At 40.2% G+C, this 21,199-nt stretch overlaps 1 protein-coding gene across 2 annotated transcripts in view; it reads right to left on the bottom strand.

Annotated features, from left to right (window-relative positions):
* Nucleotides 1-21,199, bottom strand: part of LOC138967478 (uncharacterized) — a 68,513-nt gene that overhangs the window by 45,207 nt on the left and 2,107 nt on the right. The window contains exon 2 of one of the 2 annotated variants that reach the window (XM_070340037.1): nucleotides 2,840-2,916. The exons of the other annotated variant lie outside the window; for it this stretch is intronic. The gene's annotated coding sequence lies outside the window, so the exon portion shown is untranslated. The remainder of the gene's footprint in view (nucleotides 1-2,839; nucleotides 2,917-21,199) is intronic. 2 annotated transcript variants of the gene reach the window in all.

Here is a 21,199-nt window from a genome sequence, read left to right as displayed (position 1 = left end):
TGTTTGGTGTATTCATTGATACATCAACTGAGGGTACAGTGTAACTTGTTATCAGTTAAGGTAAATACAGGTAAAGCTTTGTATACACATATTTTCTGGCAGCGAACAGGTTAAATCAAACAAGAGGTGATAGGTCTGATGTCAAAATTGTCCGAACTTCACAAGCTTTTGCTGTTTTATGAGTTCATGGAATAGAAAACGACGGAAGATGGACGGAGAAAACAACCACAACAATAGTAACAACAACTACCAATACCAACACTAACAATACCAACACCAACATCGACAACAGCAGCAGCAGTAGCAGTAACAAACAACAACAGCAGCAGCAGTAGCAATAACAACAACAGCAGCAGTAGCAGTAGCAATAACAAACAACAACAGCAGTAGCAATAACAACAACAACAGCAGCAGCAGTAGCAGTAGTAAACAACAACAGCAGCAGCAGTAGCAATAACAACAACAGCAGCAGCAGCAGCAATAACAACAACAACAACAACAACAGCAGTAGCAATAACAACAACAGCAGCTGCAGCAGCAGTAACAAGAACAACAACAACAGCAGCAGTAGCAATAACAACAGCAGCAGCAGTAGCAGTAACAAACAACAACAGCAGCAGCAGTAGCAATAACAACAACAGCAGCAGCAGCAGCAGCAGCAATAACAACAACAGCAGCAGCAGCAATAACAACAACAACAACAGCAGCAGCAGCAATAACAACGAAACAACAACAGGAGCAGCAGCAATAACAACAACAACAGCAGCAGCAGCAATAACAACAACAACAGCAACCAAACAACAACAACAGCAACAAAACAACAACAACAATAACAACAACAACAGAAGCAGCAGCAACAGCAACAACAGAAGCAGCAGCAACAGCAACATCAGGAGCAACAACAACATTAACAACTGCAGCAAAATGTATATCTCCTTTTGCTAGAGGAAGGGAGGGGGACAGACAGGAAGGTAGGAGAGAGAGACAGGGAGGGGGGGAGGGAGGGATAGAGAGAAGATGGAGGGAGGGAAGGGAGAGATAAAGAGGAGAGGGAGGAGGAGACAGGACAGAAGGAGGGACGACGTGCAACAGGTCATCCCATCCCAACATGCTCATACCTGCAGTTCAGTGAACACTATCACGACAACATGAACAAACAAAACCAACAGGGGACTAAAACCGGAAAATGCATGCACAAAACTTGCTATAAATCGTAAAGAAGCTGTGCACAGCTACAGAGTTATACAAGACATCAACAACAAAGCGTGAAAGTGTACCGTGTGTGTGTGTGTGTGTGTGTGCGTGCGCGCGTGCGTGTGCGCGTGTGCGTGCGTGTATTTGTGTGCGTGCGTGCGTGTGTCAGTCCGTCTCTGCGTACGTGTGCCTAGGGTTTTATTTGTGTGTTTTTTGTCAGCTGAATTATTCAGTGTGGTGGAAGTGCAAAACACGTCTCTCCTTTCTACGTGACACCCAGGCTCTCAATATCGTTAACATCCTCATCCTGGAGAGAATTTATTTGTTTCATTTTACGAGGTCCAATACATCTTTGCCAGGTTTTTTCCCTGCTGCCCTCAATAGGCAGTGAGGCGTTGCAAGAAGTAACCTACCCCCCGCGGGTTAGGGGGAAGAATTTACCCGATGCTCCCCAGCATGTCGTAAGAGGCGACTAACGGATTCTGTTTCTCCTTTTACCCTTGTTAAGTGTTTCTTGTATAGAATATAGTCAATGTTTGTAAAGATTTTAGTCAAGCAGTATGTAAGAAATGTTAAGTCCTTTGTACTGGAAACTTGCATTCTCCCAGTAAGGTCATATATTGTACTACGTTGCAAGCCCCTGGAGCAAATTTTTGATTAGTGCTTTTGTGAACAAGAAACAATTGACAAGTGGCTCTATCCCATCTCCCCCCTTTCCCCGTCGCGATATAACCTTCGTGGTTGAAAACGACGTTAAACACCAAATAAAGAAAGAAAGAAGTAACCTTGACTTTTTTTTCTCGGGGAGGGGGGGGGGGGCATGGGAAGGAGAGGGTAAAACATCCTTCCTTCTCCCACCACCAAGTCTCCATGCGCGCTTTAACTAAGCTATAGTGGGGCGTCATTGAACTTCTTCTTCTTCTTCTGCGTTCCCGGCCATGCGTCTAGATGTCCAGTCCGGTGTTGAGTGCGAATCCCGCAGTGTCATTGAACAAAACCCTTCATTTTCAAAACGTTGTTTGCCAAAAGAAGTCTAAACGGTACATAAGTACTCGTGTAAGCAAAACGAAGCCATAATGGTGGATAACAATTCGTGTAAGCAAAAAAAAAAGTCCTTATACGTAATCGTTTAAGCAAAAAGAATTCTTGACGGTACATACGTACGCGTGTACGCAACAAGAAGTCTTAACGGTACATGCGTACTCGTGCAAGCAAAAATAAGTCTTACTTGTACATGGTACATACGTACTCGTATCTTGATAACCACAGAGCTGGCCAGGTTTCACAAGACAAAAGCATCCTTTCACAAAATCACAACACGTTAAAATACGTGTCAGCTATAAAATTAATTCAGCAACAACAACAACAATTCACTCTGTAAAGAAAGCAGTCATACTGCTAATTGTTAGTATGTGTTTAAGTTGAAGGGTGCTCTTATAACATCAAAGCCTCAACAGATTCGTGCGTGGTGGTGTTACATAATCGCTACCACCTTTACATGGTTCATTATAACGTCATGAAACACGAAGCATTGCACAATCTGGAATCAGAAGCTTTACATTTATAGCCGCTCCTTCAAATTGACACGCACTTTTGCAACGAAGCCATCTTAATTAAAAAATAATAAAAATCTTTATATATTCACCGTAAACAGCGTGATGTTAGGTTCCATGCAGTGTAATGGGATGTATCCCAGTAACTTCACATTTGCAAGGGCTCTAACTGCGATTTAATATAAAACCAGCCATAATTAATTATTATCACAGCTAACTATACGGTAAAAAGAACATCCTATTCCTATGCTATTTTTTTCAGTAATGGCTGCGTAAACATTGCATGTTCAACATATAAATTCAAAAGCCGGAAAAGTCTACACTGAAGAACACACCGGTTTCTGACACCCAAGATGAACTTTCTGCATCGGAGATTAAAGTGACATGCCTACTTACATATAAAGCATTTTCCCGAGCTCCTAAATCTTTCTTTTTTATAGTTTAATTGGTAAGGCGAAGACTACATGTAGTTTTTTTTATCTGCAAAGTCCTGTAGCATTATTATTCTACATGTATGTGATTTCTATTTGCAAAGTCCTGTAGCATTATTATTCTACATGTTTGTGTTTTTTATTTGCAAAGTCCTGTAGGATTGTACGTGGTATTGAAAGTCAAAATGAAACAGGGCTTTGGCTGCAATTTATTTTCTTCGACAAATTTGCCGAACTGTTAGGACATGTTTTCGGCAATTTCCAACGTTTAAAGGCAAGAATACCTGGCGCCACCTTCACCTCTACCTTCAAAAACGCATAGCAGAGCCCCCGAAACTATGGCAACGTTTTCAGCGATTTGAAGAGAAGGGTCGAGGTTTTGCCAAATATAGCGATACAAGAAAACTCATAAACAATTTCATTAGCTCTAGATAACTTGCAAAATGTCATAACATCCGGTATGCACAACACATAATACTGTCTGTAGTCATGACGCCAAACGACGCCCCTCATGACATAAATGGTATGCGTTTCCAACAACAACAACAACAACAACAACAAACAACAAACAACAAACAACAACAACAACAGAAATAGCTGCACATCCTGTGGCATCTTTTGTCTTTAACAGGTCAAGACGAAACAGCGTCATGTAAATTTCTGTCGATTTTTTAATCAATATTATAGTCTACAAAAAAGCAACGTTGGCAATGTTTATTTCCTTTCAAACATAATGAATGGTGTGTGTTTAAAGTAATTTGTTGGAGTCTCGGGGTGGAGCGCGGGTTAACCAAGCAAGGGACATTGTCGGCAGATATATCTAAATAGAAACCAATGGCTGATGGGTATTTCTCGGCGAACTGCTATCAGCAAAGGACATTGTCGGCAGATATATCTAAATAGAAACCAATGGCTGATGGGTATTTCTCGGCGAACTGCTATCAGCAAAGGACATTGTCGGCAGATATATCTAAATAGAAACCAATGGCTGATGGGTATTTCTCGGCGAACTGCTATCAGCAAAGGACATTGTCAGCAGATATATCTAACTAGGAAACCAATGGCTGATGGGTATTTCTCGGCGAACTGCTATCAGCAAAGGACATTGTCGGCAGATATATCTAAATAGAAACCAATGGCTGATGGGTATTTCTCGGCGAACTGCTATCAGCAAAGGACATTGTCAGCAGATATATCTAACTAGGAAACCAAAAGCTGATGGGTATTTCTCGGCGAACGGCTATCTGTTGTAAAGCGGCATGTCTTCTGTTCTGTGATCCCGGACAACAACAAGTGAAAGAAAATTAGGTTCTTCGCAGCTTGCTTCCGTTTCTTCGTCTTTAGTGATGACTCCAACAGCTTCTTTTAAATCATGACAGCATCGCGAACCTCGACTTCCGACCTCGACCGTCCTGATTGTGCAAAACTGTTCACTAACAAAGAGTCAGCCAGAGGTTACAGTAATGTTCAAAACCAGTGCCCCAAATTCAACTCTCTCCGTCATCAATCTGCCATGTAGTTATGCCTCTTGAGCAAGAATATAAAGTCCACTGCATTTCAATGTCAAACTCATCGCTTTTCGCTACAATGTTGTCTTTGTTTCAAGACACTGGACTGTCCTCTCTGTCTGTAAAGTTAGTTGGTACTATACCTTGCAACAGCTTCCTTTGGGACATTATTCTTGACATCTTTGGTAGTAAGATTGGGACTCTCTGCGACGACGAAGACGACCACACTAAACGTATTCAAGTTGACGTCGACCCTTGAGGTTTGACTTCAAGTGTGATTTGAAACACAGCAATCAACATCGTCCAACTCCAACAAACTCACCTCAACCACCACGACGCAGGTATGCCAGGGATCACCGAATCTAATTCCTTACGCACGAAACCTCGTTTCGTCTGGAGTGCCAAGATCGCTAGATTCAACACATCAACAAGACGGGCGCTGTGGCGGGGTGGTAAGACGTCGGCCTCTTAATCGGAAGGTCGAGGGTTCGAATCCCGGCCGCGGCCTGATGGGTTAAGTGTGGAGATTTTTCGATCTCCCAGGTCAACTTATGTGCAGACATGCTAGTGGCTTATCCCCCTTCGTGTGTACACGCAAGCACAAGACCAAGTGCGCACGGAAAAGATCCTGTAATCCATGTCAGAGTTCGGTGGGTTATAGAAACACGAAAATACCCAGAATGCTTCCTCCGAAAGCGGCGTATGGCTGCTTTAATGGCGGGGTAAAAACGGTCATACACGTTTCAGCCCACGAACGCAGAAGAAGAACATAATTATCAATACATCAACTCTCCCGTTATCTCGCGAGGTTTGGTAAAGTTTGTACGGACGTACTGCAATGGCAAGACGTGGGCATCAGACTGTGCTCGCTCTTTACAAACTGAGGTGATAACATTCTTTTCAGCACCCAGTGGACGTGTTTGGGCCGTTGAAACTAGATTAGGCAACATTCCAAGGCGATGAAAGGTGTCAAGAAATGTCTCTGATGCCTGTTCTTAATTGATTCAAAATGCAGACGGGCGCAGTGGCGGGGTGGTAAGACGTCGGCCTCCTAATGCAACCAAATGATTGTAAGCACTGTCTCGTAACTAACGCGATAGTCGGACAGAGTTGCGCCCCTGGAACGGCAGGTAGTTCCGGCATGTGTTTGCAAATTGGAACCGCATGACAATCCGCCCTTCTTTACCCGCGTAGTTTGAACAGCAGACACAGTAACGTTTCCCTCCACCACTTATCTTCTTCTCTCGTTCAGCCATTTTGGACGTAAACAAAACAACCGGAACTACCCGCCGACAGCGCCGCGGGCTATGGCAGGGACGGACAACTCTTATCACTTTCGTTTTGAGACAATGCTATACCGCAATATCGCAGCATTCAACAGTCATTATTTATCGGAGGTTCCTGGTCTGGCATCGTCTTCAAGTAGACTACTTCCTTCTTGTTTGATCATTAAATGCAATTCCCATAATGCAAATTCTCATAATGCAAATTCCCATAATGCAAATTCAGAAGTTAAATGAACGTTTCAAAGATGTTGTTTTGCACCTTACCTCACACAACTTTTGAAAACACTTATTTTTTTTATTTTTTTTTATTATATATACGAGAACAGAACAGCATGACAAATTCCAACAACATCACTTTTTCGACAAGAATATAACAGAAATACAATATTCTGAGGAGGTTGGCTTCTTTTTAATAGGACCCACTGCCGAACATTATTCTTATGGCAGTTGCGCAAGTTTTAAAAGGGCACTTCACAAAGTGAGGTTCTCATTTCTCACATAGTCGGTTGTATTTCAAAGTAATAGAAACGAGACAACTACCATAACTGTGACAGTCGAGCTGCAGTCTTCAAAAGTTGATACTGACGTGTGGCCGCCCCATCGTTTTGTCATTGTGCACGTGAAAATGTAACCTACACCGCTAAACCTACACCTTTCTGTAACCCTTACTGAACGCTCTACAAAAGTCCACCAAGTTGGAGAGAATTACCAGACGTACTCCTACCTGATTTTAAAGTAAACACTGTACTTGTACCTTTTGGAGTTACGGTGGGGGGGGGGGGGGGTCTGCATGGGCAAACATTCAATTACAACAGTATTGCGCATGAGTTCTTTTCAGAAGACGAAACTCGCGTGTATTTGATCATGGCAGCAAAGTGCGAACAATTTGACGTCGTTTTGTCCGAACTTTTCCCCACCTCCCATGCACCGCCCCAACTCCATTCCATCTCCCCTATACGTGTCGCTCCGTCTCCCTCCCTCACTTCGGATCCCCCACCCCTCCCTTCCCTCTCCTCAAGAAACTATTTGTCGGGACAGGGTAGTTACGAGGAACAAGGAAACATTTGTTTTTATAGCACAAGCTGTGTTTTACGTCGGTAAATCGCTGACGATCTTATTAATATCCTATTCCTAGTCAGAGGTTGGGTTTTTCAGTAATTGCTTTGAATATTTCAAGGACGAAAAAAAATGGGGAAAAAAGAAAGAGATGAAATCAGTAAGAATATGGGCGCAGTGGCGTGGTGGAAAGACGTCGGCCTCCTAATCGGGAGGTCGTGAGTTCGAATCCCGGTCGCTGCCGCCTGGTGGGTTAAGAGTGGAGATTTTTCCGATCTCCCAGGTCAACTTATGTGCAGACCTGCTAGTGTACACACAAGCACAATACCAAGTGCGCACGGAAAAGATCCTGTAATCCATGTCGGAGTTCGGTGGGTTATGGAAACACGAAAATACCCAGCATGCCTACTCAACGAAAGCGGAGTGAGCTGACTATGGTCTCAGAGTGTGGGGAGCCCAAATGAGCAAACAAGCTCACACGTAACCAGAAAAATTCTGGAACGCTGAAGAAGAAGAAGAAGAAGTGAGAATATAAATCAACGACAGAAGCTCCTGACATGACAGGTCATAGATTACGTTCACTGAACTAAATCTTCCTTTGGAGTCAGTTGACAAAGACGTCTTTTGTTAGCACTAATGTTGAGATTCGTGGGAACAGCAAGTTAGAAGATAAAAACATACCTGTTCGGGGCAGAGTCGGCGAACACAAAACCAGCATATATAAAAACACAAAACAAAACCTCCCTAGGCCCTCGCTACACAGGGAAGGTAACTCTACACGAACAACGATTTATCTCCCTGCGTGGTGTTGTCAGCACAGTGGTTCACGGTCAGCGACAGGGAGAAAATGGACAGCCATTCAGAGTCAAATGCCTCCAAATCTTCAATGATTACATCACAATCTTATACCCATTTATATTTCAAGTGTGAACAGCCACTAACAGTATTGTAGCTTACTGCCAAGAAGTAGGAATGATGTCAGCGTGTTTCAAGTAGTCCAAGTATACATGCAGTATCGCAGTTTACCGTCTGTGAATAAGATTCAAGAAGAGTCCTTGCTAAAAAGGACTTGCATAAGAGTGAATGTAATCCCACTATTATTTTCTCAATTTTAAAACTATGTTATGAAAATGTGTGAGATTTATAACCGGGTGAGGTAGAGTGTTGAAGACAAGAATTATCTAAGAAGAAAAGGGGAAATAGACGCTCCAATTCTCGCATGGACAACAACGTGTGCCATGATACTGTTGAACAAGTTCGGGTTTTAATTCTTCAACTTGTCACCCCACACAACCACCCTGTCCTACCACTTCCACTCGCTAACTTACATTTCCCTCTTCATCAAAATTGCAGTTTCTCCATTCCAACCTTCTTGAATCTTAATTTGAAAGATATATTGTCATGAACACAATTTAATGCTACCTTTTGTAGGGGGGGGGGGTCGTTTCTCTAAGTGGTGCACACTTATCTTATCGAACACTTATTCCCTGTTATCTCTCATCCCCCACCCCCCTTTTCCCCCTCCCGCTAACCGCCCCCCCCCCCCCTCTTAGCCTCCATTAGAACAGTATATAAAGACACTAAAGAACTGTGTCAATTCTAAGCTTTTAATGCGCTAGCCTTGTTCTTCGATAAAACTAGGTTTTATTTTTCCTGTCTTTTTTTTTTCCTTAGAGAAAGAAAATGTTACGTGTGCAAACGTCCTCGTTTGAATGAATGGCCTGAAGTTCTTCGTTTTTTGCATCGAGCTTTTCAAGTACATGCAAGAAACAAAGAACGTTAGGCCATTAATTCAAAACGAGGACGTTTGCACACGTGACATTTTCTTTCTCCAATGAAAAAAAGTCAGGAAAAATAAAACCTAGTTTTATAGAAGAACAACCCTAGCGCACATAAAACTTACAATCTTTACAATTCTACCAGTATCTTTATATACTGTTCCTCTGAGACGGCCAGTTAAAACCAATTCGCCTTCAAACCCTTTTATGTCAACTACGATCAGTAGATACTGTTTTGTAGTTAACACTACGTGACAGTATCGCAAGCTAGTATCGACCTTTCAATCAAAAACCTCAATCACTACACCATTAATCGTCGGTCGCTTTACACAAAAGGCGCGGGGTCTTTGCCGAGTGTCACTTTTATGGAACCCATCCAGAAATGGCGGCCCGAGTCCTTGTTACTGCAGTAAAGGTTGTATCCTGTGTTTATTCATAGAGAATCGGGCGCCAAAATGTAGGCCTATTACACATTCACGGTTTTTGTCCCACTGTATGTAATCTGAGTTTATGTGCTATTTAGAAAAGGTATAACTAGGTCATTCTGTGGTGTTAACAGCTCAGAACGACTGTCGAAATAACATCAGAGTTTGTAAGACATGATTTTTCGCCATTTTTTTCTTATTCCGATGTGTTGCTATTGTTGAGAGGAACACGCGTGTACAAACACATGATTATGACATGTGATTTTAATACACTAGCAACTCCTGAAACGCCGCGACACTCCCTATTTCATTGATTCAGTCCATCTATCTGTCGATATGTTAGTCTTTCAACGGGTGAACATGTCCTTCTGTTAGACTTTCTCTAAACGTGTCCGTGGTTTCGTCAATCTCAAAGGCAATCCTCCCCCCACGAGTGCACAAATTCAAGGAATATTCAAAAGGGCGTTGGCTAAAAAGCGTCAGGCAATTGAAAAATCAAAACAAACCGCATCACGACAGAAAGATAAAAAGTGGACATCAATGTTCAACTCATAAACATACACTTACAACTGAATCTACAGGATTATCGAGATGTGGACAAGATAAAGCAGACGAAACATGAAACGGGCAGCTCAACGTGTTTACACAAAGTCTGGCCCATATTCAAACAGACCCTAAACGTTTCCAGGTAGCTATTGTATTCTGTATATATATTGTATCAGTCCCGGGGTATTTAATCTAAAGGGGGTCAAATCTCAGGGGCGACACCGTAAGCCTGCTCAAACAGGGGAGGTTTTTGACTTCAACGCAAGGAAATGAGGGTGTTATCAAATCTAACCAATCAAAAAAAGGGCAATATCTAATCTGACCAATCAAATAACGGCTATTTCGTAATCGGTGACTCTGCTGGCTGTTGGTGATAGTGTCAGACTTTACACGGACGTTCCTCACTGTCTATTAGATAGCTTAATGGACATTCAGCCGTGTTGAACAGTAATTGTTTGCTCTGGAAAGGTTCTAACGCTCACATGGCGTCTTTCACCCTGCTAGTTTGTGGATCTTTGAAAATATTGAAAACTTTGCGGCCGAAATTGATACGTTGACGGACTGTCCCTCCCACGAAGCAAGGCGCCGAGAGCAGTGGCCAGACGAAACGGACCTTCGGACCAAACTCTGGGGAACGGCAGATGAACTTCGCCGCACGGCCAGCTTTGCGGCATCCCTCGGAGAGAGACTTTGATCGTGTAAAACGAGGATCAGACTAACTGCGTGGCAGACTCAGTGAGACAAAATAGATATGCTCTGTTGGCCAAGTCTGCACACACACACACACACACACAAATCCCATTGAGCTCGCCTGGTTCACGATAACAGACCGTTACGCGACCTGCATTTTTGAAACAGACTTTTTTGTACACACATTTAAAACAATAGAACTTTAAAAAAAACTTGACTAAATGTAAAAAAAAATAGGGTTCAGGGATAAAGAAGTGCATAATGTACACAGAACGTAAACTGAAATAAAAACCATTCTCGCTAATATGTCTTCTCGAATAAATAATAGCATGACAGTTTTCAGAAGTAGAAAGGAAAGTTAATTGCTGGTAGAGAAGATAAAAAATGTATTTTTTAAGCATGTCTTTTTCGTGCTGTGCGCGTGCTGTGTGCGTGTGTGTTTGAGAGTGTGTGCGTGCGTGTCTGTGTGTGTGTGTGTGTGTGTGTGTGTGTGTGTGTGTGTGTCAGTGCGCGTGTGTCAGTGTGTGTACGTGTGTAGCTATTTCTGTACGCATTAATTCATTGATTTTCGCGGTAAGGCAAAAAAAAAGTCTGTTTACAGTAACATAGGCCCAAAAAATAGGGTCGGTAGGTCGGGATTTTTTATTTTTTTTTTCCCCAAAAAAACCATATTTTTACGTTATTTTTTTTTATTTTTTATTTTTTCCCCAAATGCCAAAAAAGAGTCTCGGGTCGCGCGAAAAAAATAGGGTCGGTCGGGTTACCGTAAACAGACTTTTTTTTGTTGTTGCCTAATATGTACGTTTCTCCTTCAGTTTATCCCAGCATTGCATTTTCACTCTAGTTAATTGAAAGGCCGCTAGCATAGGTTGAAAGGCCGCTAGCACAGGTTGAAAGGCCGCTAGCATAGGTTGAAAGGCCGCTAGCATAGGTTGAAAGGCCGCTAGCACAGGTTGAAAGGCCGCTAGCACAGGTTGAATTAACTACGATTGAAAGAAAACCGGTTTGGAGACACACATCACTAGTTCATAACACTCCTACATGCATTGGTGACATTCAAATTAATATTGGGGGGGGGGGGAGGAGTAGGGGATCGGCGTATAATGTTAAAAGCGTAATCAGACCGTGCGAGGTATCACTATATTTACATTGTACAGTCATGCTTCAACTATTTTCGTTACTGTTTGAGAACTTGTTTAAGGCTGTTTTTGTGAAGACGTTTCGACACCGACACACAAATAAACACAACACAAAATAATAGAAGAATGGTTGTGTACTTTTTGCAAGGAATAGGAGAGAAAAACAAAAAAGCTTGTACACAAAAAAATTACACAGAAACGGTTAAAGAAAGATATTGAAGAGGGAATATGTTTCAAGTATTAATGATGCAAACAAAACAACCACGGTTAGGAATAGAGGATACAACTGAAGGCACAAACCTTCCTGTAAAAATCAAAACAGAGGACTCGCATCATAACACAAATTAGTGAGTCCTGGGGCCCTTTCTTTTCAGCTTTTGTGCGTCGAGGGAACCCCTTTCAAGAATCTCTGGTACTCTTTTTTCCGGCTTCTAGTGCGAAAAAGGACGCGGGGACGCAGGGTTGGGGGAGCCCTGTTTCCATGGCAACTGTGGTGCACCTAATGGTGCGTTTAGTTTCTAAAATGTCGCCAAATGTTAAACATTGCAAACACAGCTACACGTACAAAAAGGGTCAATTTATAGTGCTATATACGTGGCCCAAGGACAAACAGCTGGGAGGGGGGGGGGGGGAGGGGGGGAAAGGCGTCTACTATAGAAAACAAAAGCGAATACCAAAAGTCACTCAGTGGAGGGTAATAAAAGAAATTGTCATCATTTGCACGAGTTTTCATTCACAAGCACCTGGGAAATAAATCTCATGTTCCCCAGGCAATAAATCCCCGGTTACCATAGTTGCAGAAAGCAGGTTATTCATTGATAATCAAAAGCAAACCCAATAGAAACGCTCGGGGATTCTTCGGCTCTTTTCATTGGTGTTTCCCCAGACCTAAACAGACACTGCTTTGCAAAGTTCCAAAAACGAACTGGCAAACTGGCAAAAGTAAACAAAAAACAAAACTACTTCATGAAAGGTCATACATTCATCAAAAACAAATTAAACCTAGCGATATGTTTTGTCTTCTTACAGAGTCATGGAGTGCGTGTATCTGTGTTTCGATACACAGACGTTCGGAGAAACACGAACGTCAAGTTCAAGTAAAACGACCCCTGACACACACATTTTGACCCGTGCACAAGACGTTGTATCGATAAACGAAGCACAAATAAGAAAACAATAATAAAAGCAAAGAAAATAGCAACAAGATATGCAAACATCTAACAAAGCCGAGCAAGCAGAATGACAGGTCTAATGAAAAACAAAGTGGTACTGAGTCGGAAACAAGATCGCGATTCTTTCCTTCGCTGCACGACGCAAATCTTCTGTGACCTTTGACCAAACGTAGCTTCCACATTCGATCACTCAGCTTAATATTTACAACAGAAAGCCGAGGGGGTGGAATACCGAGATGAACCTACAGAACTGTGCATCCTCAAACCTGACATATTCATCCCAACATTTAATGAACTCAAAAACACAGAAAGTTGCTTTCACACGCCAGCTTTGATTGCCAGTGGTTATCAAACCGGGACTCGTGTGGTTATCAGCACGGAACCCGTGTTTCAAAGCATGGCTCCCTGGGTTGATTGTGCACTTATTTTCGGGGGAGGGGGGGGGGCATATCGACTTTTGTTTCATATTGATTGATACTCCCCCTCGGACCGACAAAAAAGCTGGTCTGTCAACAACCCATCAAACATCTTATAATATCCCACCTCCCGCTGTATCAAAAACAAGGTACTCACACCAGGGGGTGAGGCCTTTACATTTTTGATATTTCTCTTTTGTCGCGTGATCAAGGAATTTCTACCTAATGGGCCATACACAAAGTACATACTTAAGCCACAAAAGGGCAAAAACTGAACAAGACTTGGCGAGTTCTTGCGATTCCTGAAGCACTAATATGAGACCTTAGGGTGACTTATCTCCCTGTCGTCCGTGTATGTGTGTGTACACATCAATAGTGCAAAAAAAGAACGCGACCTGGCAGAGTTCTTGAGATAAATGAAGCACTGAAAAGAGACCTTACAGTTTGTATCCTTCCCTGGTCGTTAGTGTCAAGTGAAGGCGATATATTAGAGTAGAACAAAAAAGTTCCAAGGTAAGAAAGACTGGGGCGGGGGTGGGGAGGGGGTCGTGGGAGGGGTCGTGGAGGGGGTGGGGAGGGGGTCGTGGAGGGGGTGGGGAGGGGGTCGTGGAGTCAATACTTTATCTGAAAGAGTTTCTGCGGGGAAAAAATAACAACCTTTTAATCGACAATCACAAAAATCACATTCGAAGTGGCAGGTATTTGTCGTGGTGCTAACTCGCTACAAACACTGCAAATCTATATAGTTTTATAAATAATGCTTTTAAAAGGAAAGTTCTGGAGCAGAATGGCATCAAGCACGAATTGGTATTGGCATTCCGGGCCAACCTACCGTGACTTTAGGCAGGTGTTTGGTGGGGGTGGGGGTGTGAGCGTGCGTGCGTGCGTGTGTGTGTGTGTGTGTGTGTGTGTGTGTGTGTGTGCGTGCGCGTGAGTGCGTGTGTGTGTGTGTGTGTGTGTGTGTGCGTGCGTGTGTGTGTGTGTGTGTGTGTGTGTGTGTGTGTGCGTGAGTGCGTGTGTGTGTGTGTGTGTGTGCGTGCGTGTGTGTGTGTGTGTGGTGTGTGTGTGTGCGTGAGTGCGTGCGTGTGTGTGTGTGTGTGTGTGTAAAAGCTCATACCCCTTTCTTCTTCTTTTGTCTATTTTTGTCACTGTTTTTACGTGACAAACTACCTTGCGTGTGTGTGTGTGTGTGTGTGTGTGTGTGTGTGTGTGTGTGTGTGTGTGTGTGCGTGGTGTTTTTATGTTCGCTTATTTTGTGTGTGTGTTACTTCTTATTTGATATTTTACTTTAGGTTTTGAAGAAGGAAGGAACAAATTATATGGCAGAAATTGCTTATCACTTCCCAACCTTCTCTGAAGCAATAAATCTTTTGTTTTCCGAAGTTTTCAGAAAAAACAATCTTCTCACAACTGTATGGGGCAGGTTTAAAAACAATTCTGAGAAACACTGCAGGGAAGAGGATTGTTTTTTGTTTTTACGCGAGCTTGGGTCCTTTTGAAAAGTTGCAGTCTCATCTCACTGTCACTGACAAGGGAAGACACTCCAGTGCAAAAAGGATATTTAATTGCATGGGAAGGATTACTTTCAGCCATTTCAGGGTATCATCTGACAGGAACTTCTTTTTTTCCTTGTGAATCCTAAACTTTTACGTGCAAAGGTCAAGGTTGAGCGTGGGATTTGAGGTGAATGTTTAACCTTCTCTTTCAATAGAAAAACAAGTCGCGTAAGGCGAAAATACAACATTTAGTCAAGCTGTCGAACTCACAGAATGAAACTGAACGCAATGCAATTTTTCAGCAAGACCGTATACTCGTAGCATCGTCAGTCCACCGCTCGTGGCAAAGGCAGTGAAATTGACAAGAAGAGCGGGGTAGTAGTTGCGCTGAGAAGGATAGCACGCTTTTCTGTACCTCTCTTCGTTTTAACTTTCTGAGCGTGTTTTTAATCCAAACATATCATATCTATATGTTTTTGGAATCAGGAACCGACAAGGAATAAGATGAAAGTGTTTTTAAATTGATTTAGAAAATTTAATTTTGATCATAATTTTTATATTTTTAATTTTCAGAGCTTGTTTTTAATCCAAATATAACATATTTATATGTTTTTGGAATCAGAAAATGATGAAGAATAAGATGAACGTAAATTTGGATCGTTTAAAAAAAAATGTTTTTTAACAATTTTCAGATTTTTAATGACCAAAGTCATAAATTAACTTTTAAGCCACCAAGCTGAAATGCAATACTAAAGTCCGGCCTTTGTCGAAGATTGCTTGGCCAAAATTGCAATCAATTTGATTGAAAAATGAGGGTGTGACAGTGCCGCCTCAACTTTTACAAAAAGCCGGATATGACGTCATCAAAGGTATTTATCGAAAAAAAGAAGAAAAAACGTCCGGGGATATCATTCCCAGAAACTCTCATGTAAAATTTTATAAAGATCGGTCCAGTAGTTTGGTCTGAATCGCTCTACACACACACACGCACAGACAGACAGACAGACACACACACACACACACACACACATACACCACGACCCTCGTCTCGATTCCCCCTCTATGTTAAAACATTTAGTCAAAACTTGACTAAATGTAAAAAAGAGGTCAGGTCATAATCTGTGTCCTTGAAAATAAGAGGAAGGAGATGTGTGGAGAGGAGGGGGTGATGGGGGTGGTAAAGTGTAAAGAGGTGTTTTTAAACAAATCCAAAAACAAAGAGACTGCCAACGTTCCAAAATTCAGAATAAAAAAACAAGAAAGACCGTTGGGTCGATATATTTGTGAATGTATTGTTTTGTCAATAACAAACGTTCCAACAACCTACCTTTCTTGTTTTTTTATTTTGGTGTTTTTAAACGTTTTACTTTGTCTGTTTGTTTGTCAGTCTGTTCGCACTCAGATCTCTGGTGTGCAATGGCTAAAAATAGACGAATTCCGAAAATAACTCTGTCGGATTTGTATGGGTTGTGAAAGAGTGAATGCCCTTGCTTTTTACTCGGCCAATCACTAGCGAGTGTCGTACGTGTCGGAAACACTCGGACGGGAGCACGTACTGTGAAGTTATTTGTCAGAGGAAAAGCAAGGGTAATCACTCTTTGACAATCCATACAAGCCCGACGGAGTTATTTCCGAAAATAGTCTTTTGAGCTGAAACTTGGTCTGTGGCTTGGAAGTGGTGTACAAACGGTCATAGCAAAAAAATAGAGTCCTACCTTTCACAGAAGAGAAGATACGCCAACCAAATATTTTTGGTTTTAGCAGAGGGACCAAGTTTGTGGTAGCGATCGTTTCAACAAGAGTTAGTGGGCAGCGTAATCAAAAAAATTTTAAGAAAATGATGTGACTGCATTTTATTCGTCTGGACAAATGTTTGCACCAAAAGCAAGATGCGAAACTTTTCCGTGTTTGCTTTCACAGCCGGCAGAAAAGGCAGAGTGATGTTTCAAAACAGGTTCTTGTTTGCTATGCTGCAGCTTAAAAGAAATGTTGAGTCCTTCTCTACGTGCGCTTGAAGAAACCATGGGTTTTCGGGTGCGTGTAGTTAAGTGAAACACGATAACATAATCATGACTTTCTGTGCAACAATTTATACTGAGCTTTTCAACATAATTACCAGCTGTCAAATCGACCTAGGGACGTGAAACAGGCTGACTCGGTGTGTGTGTGTCTGTGTGTGTGTGTCTGTGTGTGTATGTGTGTGTCAGTGTGTGTGTGTGTGTGTGTCTGTGTCTGTGTGTGTGTGTGTGTGCGTGCGTGTGTGTGATTGTGCGTGCGTGCGTGCGTGTGTGTGATTGTGTGTGTGTGTGTGTGTGTGTGTGTGTGTGTGTGTGTGTGTGTGTGCCAGTGTGTGAGTGTGTGTTTGTGTGTGTGTGTGTGTGAGTATGTGTGCGTGCGTGCGTGTGTGCGTGTGTGCGCGTGTGTGTAGAATAGAATAGAATAGAATAGAATATAGAATAGAATTTATTGTCATCAACCCTTAAGGATATTGACACAAGTTGTACAATAAATGAATGGATAAATAATGTACAAATTATTTCATTCAATATTGAAACAATTAAAAACAAAGGCTCCAAGCAATTTTTGAATTTTTTCGTCTTTTTTAAATAACAGATCGCTTGGTTTCCTTAAGTCACAGTTTGATACTTCTTCTTCTACTAACTTTTTTCTAATATTGTTAAATTTCTTGCAATTGTCTAGAAAATGTAGCTCATCTTCAATTACTTTACATGTATTACAGAGGCGATTCTCTCGCAATATTCCTCTATGACGCCCAGTCTCAATTTTTAAAGAATGTGTGCTTGTTCTTAATTTTGCTAGAGCTTTTCTATGATTTATATTTGAAATATAAATTAAATAGGCTTGTATTGTGTATTGTTCTGTAATTAGTGAATAAAACTCAAGTCTTGAACATTTTTCAGATTTTTTGTTTTTCCAAAATAAAACGTATTCATTCATAATTTTTTGTTGTATAGCAAATTGTAATTTATTAGCATTAAATGTAAATTGGTTTTTCCAAACATGCTCAAATCCTACAAGTGATAATAATTGTTTAATAAATTGCAACCATGGACTTGTTTTAGAGCTAGATATCATCAAACTGTATAAATGATGTAATAAAGACTGTTGATTTGAATCTAAGATATGTCCCCAAAATCCTATGACTTGTGATATCATCTTTATACTTAGTGGAAATCTTCCCAACTCTCCTAAAACTGGAAGCCACATTGCTTTCTTGTGTACTCCTAAAATAAATCTACAAAATTTTATATGTGTAGATTCACTTGGACATTTATTTGATAAGCAATTCTCAAAAACTGAATGAAGATTTGAGATATCTTTCTTGTTAGTAAAATTATATGGAAACCAAACCTCAGCTCCATATGTTAAAATTGAATGTACTAACATGTCAAATAGATGTAGTATAGTTTCTGTCTGAACATTTTCATTTATAAATGCTTTACGAAGATAATACGCTGCTTTGTTACCTTGCTTATTCAAATGATCTTGCGTTAAATCAAAATTACCATTTTTATGAAATATTACGCCCAGATATTTATATTGATCTGTTACTTGTATTATGTCCTCACCACATTTGAATGTATTACTTATCTTGGTTTCTGTACGACAAAAAGGTATAATCTTAGTTTTTTCCGTGTTAATTATTAGTCCCCATTGTTGGCAGTAGTTGTATAAGAAATCTAGTTTGTTTTGTAGTCCTTTCTTGGTTTTCGATAAAAGAACTAAATCATCTGCATATAAAAGACATGATAATCTATCAGATGTATTTTCATGAATGAAAGGAGAGTCCTTATCTGGTAGTCCATTAGTAATATCATTGATGAAAATATTGAAAAGAGTAGGACTTAGCGTATTTCCTTGATGAACTCCTTTTTTGATAACAATTTCTTTTGAATATTCTCCTTGAATTCGTGTACATATTTTTGAATTATTGTACATATTTTTGATTATTTGGTAGCATTTTCCCTTAATGCCATTCTTGTATAATTTGAGCAAAAGTGCATCGTGCCAGACGTTGTCAAACGCTTTTTGGAAATCTACAAAGCAACCATAAAGTCTACCGTTTTTAGTTTTTATGATATCATCAACAATGTTTTTTAGAATGAAAATTTGGTCTGTGGTTCTATAGTTTTTACGAAATCCTGCTTGTTCTCTTAATAAGATGTCATTTTTTTCTTAAAACGAAGATATTCTTGAATTAATGATTTTACAAAACAATTTTCCGAGGTTATTAGTGAGAGTTATTCCTCGATAGTTACTTGGATTAAATGGATCCCCTTTTTTATGAATTGGAATGCTGATGCCATTTTTCCATTCTTCTGGATATAAACCAGTTGAAAAGATCAAATTGAATATTTTTACAAGTATTTGAATAGTGCAATTTAAACTTGATTTGATAAGTTCATTGATTATTTTATCTTTTCCTGGTGACTTTTTATTTTTCAATGATTTGCATGCATTTCTAATTTCTTCTTCTGTTATATCCTTATCTAAGGTAGGTATCGAATGTTTTTCAGGAATTTTATTCAATTCTGAGATAATTTCTTGCCGTCTTACTTCTGCAACTTTAGTTTCTGTCCCTATAAGGTTTTCCAAATGATTTATCCATTTCATAGGATTAATTTTAGCAACATTGTTTGCCTTTACTTCTCCAATTGTTTTTAATTCCTTTAACGTTTTCCATACCGAGTTTGGATCTTTATCAAAGTCTTCATTTAGTTTACTTACTAGCTGGTTTCTGTAGAGTCGCTTTTTTTTCTTTAAGGTTGATTTGTATTTCTTTCTTGTTGCATAATATTTTTGACAAATATTTTTATTATAAGGATGTCTATTCAACGAATTTAATAGTGATTTCATTTCTTTTCTTAATGAGAAGCAATCATTGTCGAACCATTTCTTCAGCTTCTTCTTTTTATATTTAGTCAAGTTTTGACTAAATATTTTAACATCGAGGGGGAATCGAAACGAGGGTCGTGGTGTATGTGCGTATGTGTGTGCGTGCGTGTGTGTGTGTGTGTGTGTAGAGCGATTCAGACTAAACTACTGGACCGATCTTTATGAAATTTGACATGAGAGTTCCTGGGTATGAAATCCCCGAACGTTTTTTTCATTTTTTTGATAAATGTCTTTGATGACGTCATATCCGGCTTTTCGTGAAAGTTGAGGCGGCACTGTCACGCCCTCATTTTTCAACCAAATTGGTTGAAATTTTGGTCAAGTACTCTTCAACGAAGCCCGGGGTTCGGTATTGCATTTCAGCTTGGTGGCTTAAAAATTAATTAATGACTTTGGTCATTAAAAATCTGAAAATTGTAAAAAAAAATAAAAATTTATAAAACGATCCAAATTTACGTTTATCGTATTCTCCATTATTTGCTGATTCCAAAAACATATAAATATGTTATATTTGGATTAAAAACAAGCTCTGAAAATTAAATATATAAAAATTATTATCAAATTTTTTTTTTCGAAATCAATTTAAAAACACTTTCATCTTATTCCTTGTCGGTTCCTGATTCCAAAAATATATAGATATGATATGTTTGGATTAAAAACACGCTCAGAAAGTTAAAACAAAGAGAGGTACAGAAAAGCGTGCTATCCTTCTCAGCGCAACGAATACCCCGCTCTTCTTGTCAATTCCACGTGTTCTGTGAGTTCGACAGCTACTTGACTAAATATTGTATTTTCGCCTTACGCGACTTTTTTCTTATTCTATTAGTTTTAGTTTTTGTACCTAATGCTTGTTTTGCTGCAGTAGTTAATGTCAGAGACAATTTGTTTGTGATGTTATTGATACACTTTGATTTATTGGATATTTCAATTACTTGGTTTGTTTTTTCAATGTCATCACCTATTTCCAATAGAAGATCCTTTATGTTTTGAGTATTCAAAACTAATTGAAGCTTTTCGTGAGAATTCTGGTCCCATTTATGTATTTGCTCAATTAATTCCGTTTTAGTTGAATATTTATTATATCTTTGTCTGATTTGCTCTGTATCTTTGTTTTCATTTAGTTTGATTGGAAGACTAATTTTCATTTCTATTGAACAATGGTCTGAGTAAACTGTTAGCTTATTGACCTTCATATATATGACATGTTTAAATAAGATCTTTGTGTGTGTGTGTGTGTGTGTGTGTGTGTGTGTGTGTGTATGTATGTGTGTGTGCGCGTGTGTGTATGTGTGTGTGTGTGTTTGTTTGTTTGTGTATGCACGGTATGTGTATTTATCTGTGTGTTTGTGAATGTGTGTGTGTGGCAGTGAATGTGTGTGCGTGTGTGTGTGCGTGCGTGCGTGCGTGTGTGCGCATGTGTGTGTAAGTGTGTGTATGCGTGTGTGTCTGTGTGTCTGTATGTGTATATATATCAGTGTGTATGTCTGTCTGTCTGTTTCTGTGTCTGAGTGTCAGAGGTAGTTTTTTGTGTGTTTATTTAATTCATGTAATGCAAGTGTATGTCCGTCGGTCGGTCAGTCGTCCTTTGTCCG

This window comes from Littorina saxatilis, linkage group LG5 (genome assembly GCF_037325665.1).
Source record: "Littorina saxatilis isolate snail1 linkage group LG5, US_GU_Lsax_2.0, whole genome shotgun sequence".
Taxonomy (NCBI): domain Eukaryota; kingdom Metazoa; phylum Mollusca; class Gastropoda; order Littorinimorpha; family Littorinidae; genus Littorina; species Littorina saxatilis.
Note: the sequence above shows the minus strand (reverse complement) of the source record. Positions and strands in the feature narration are given on the sequence as shown.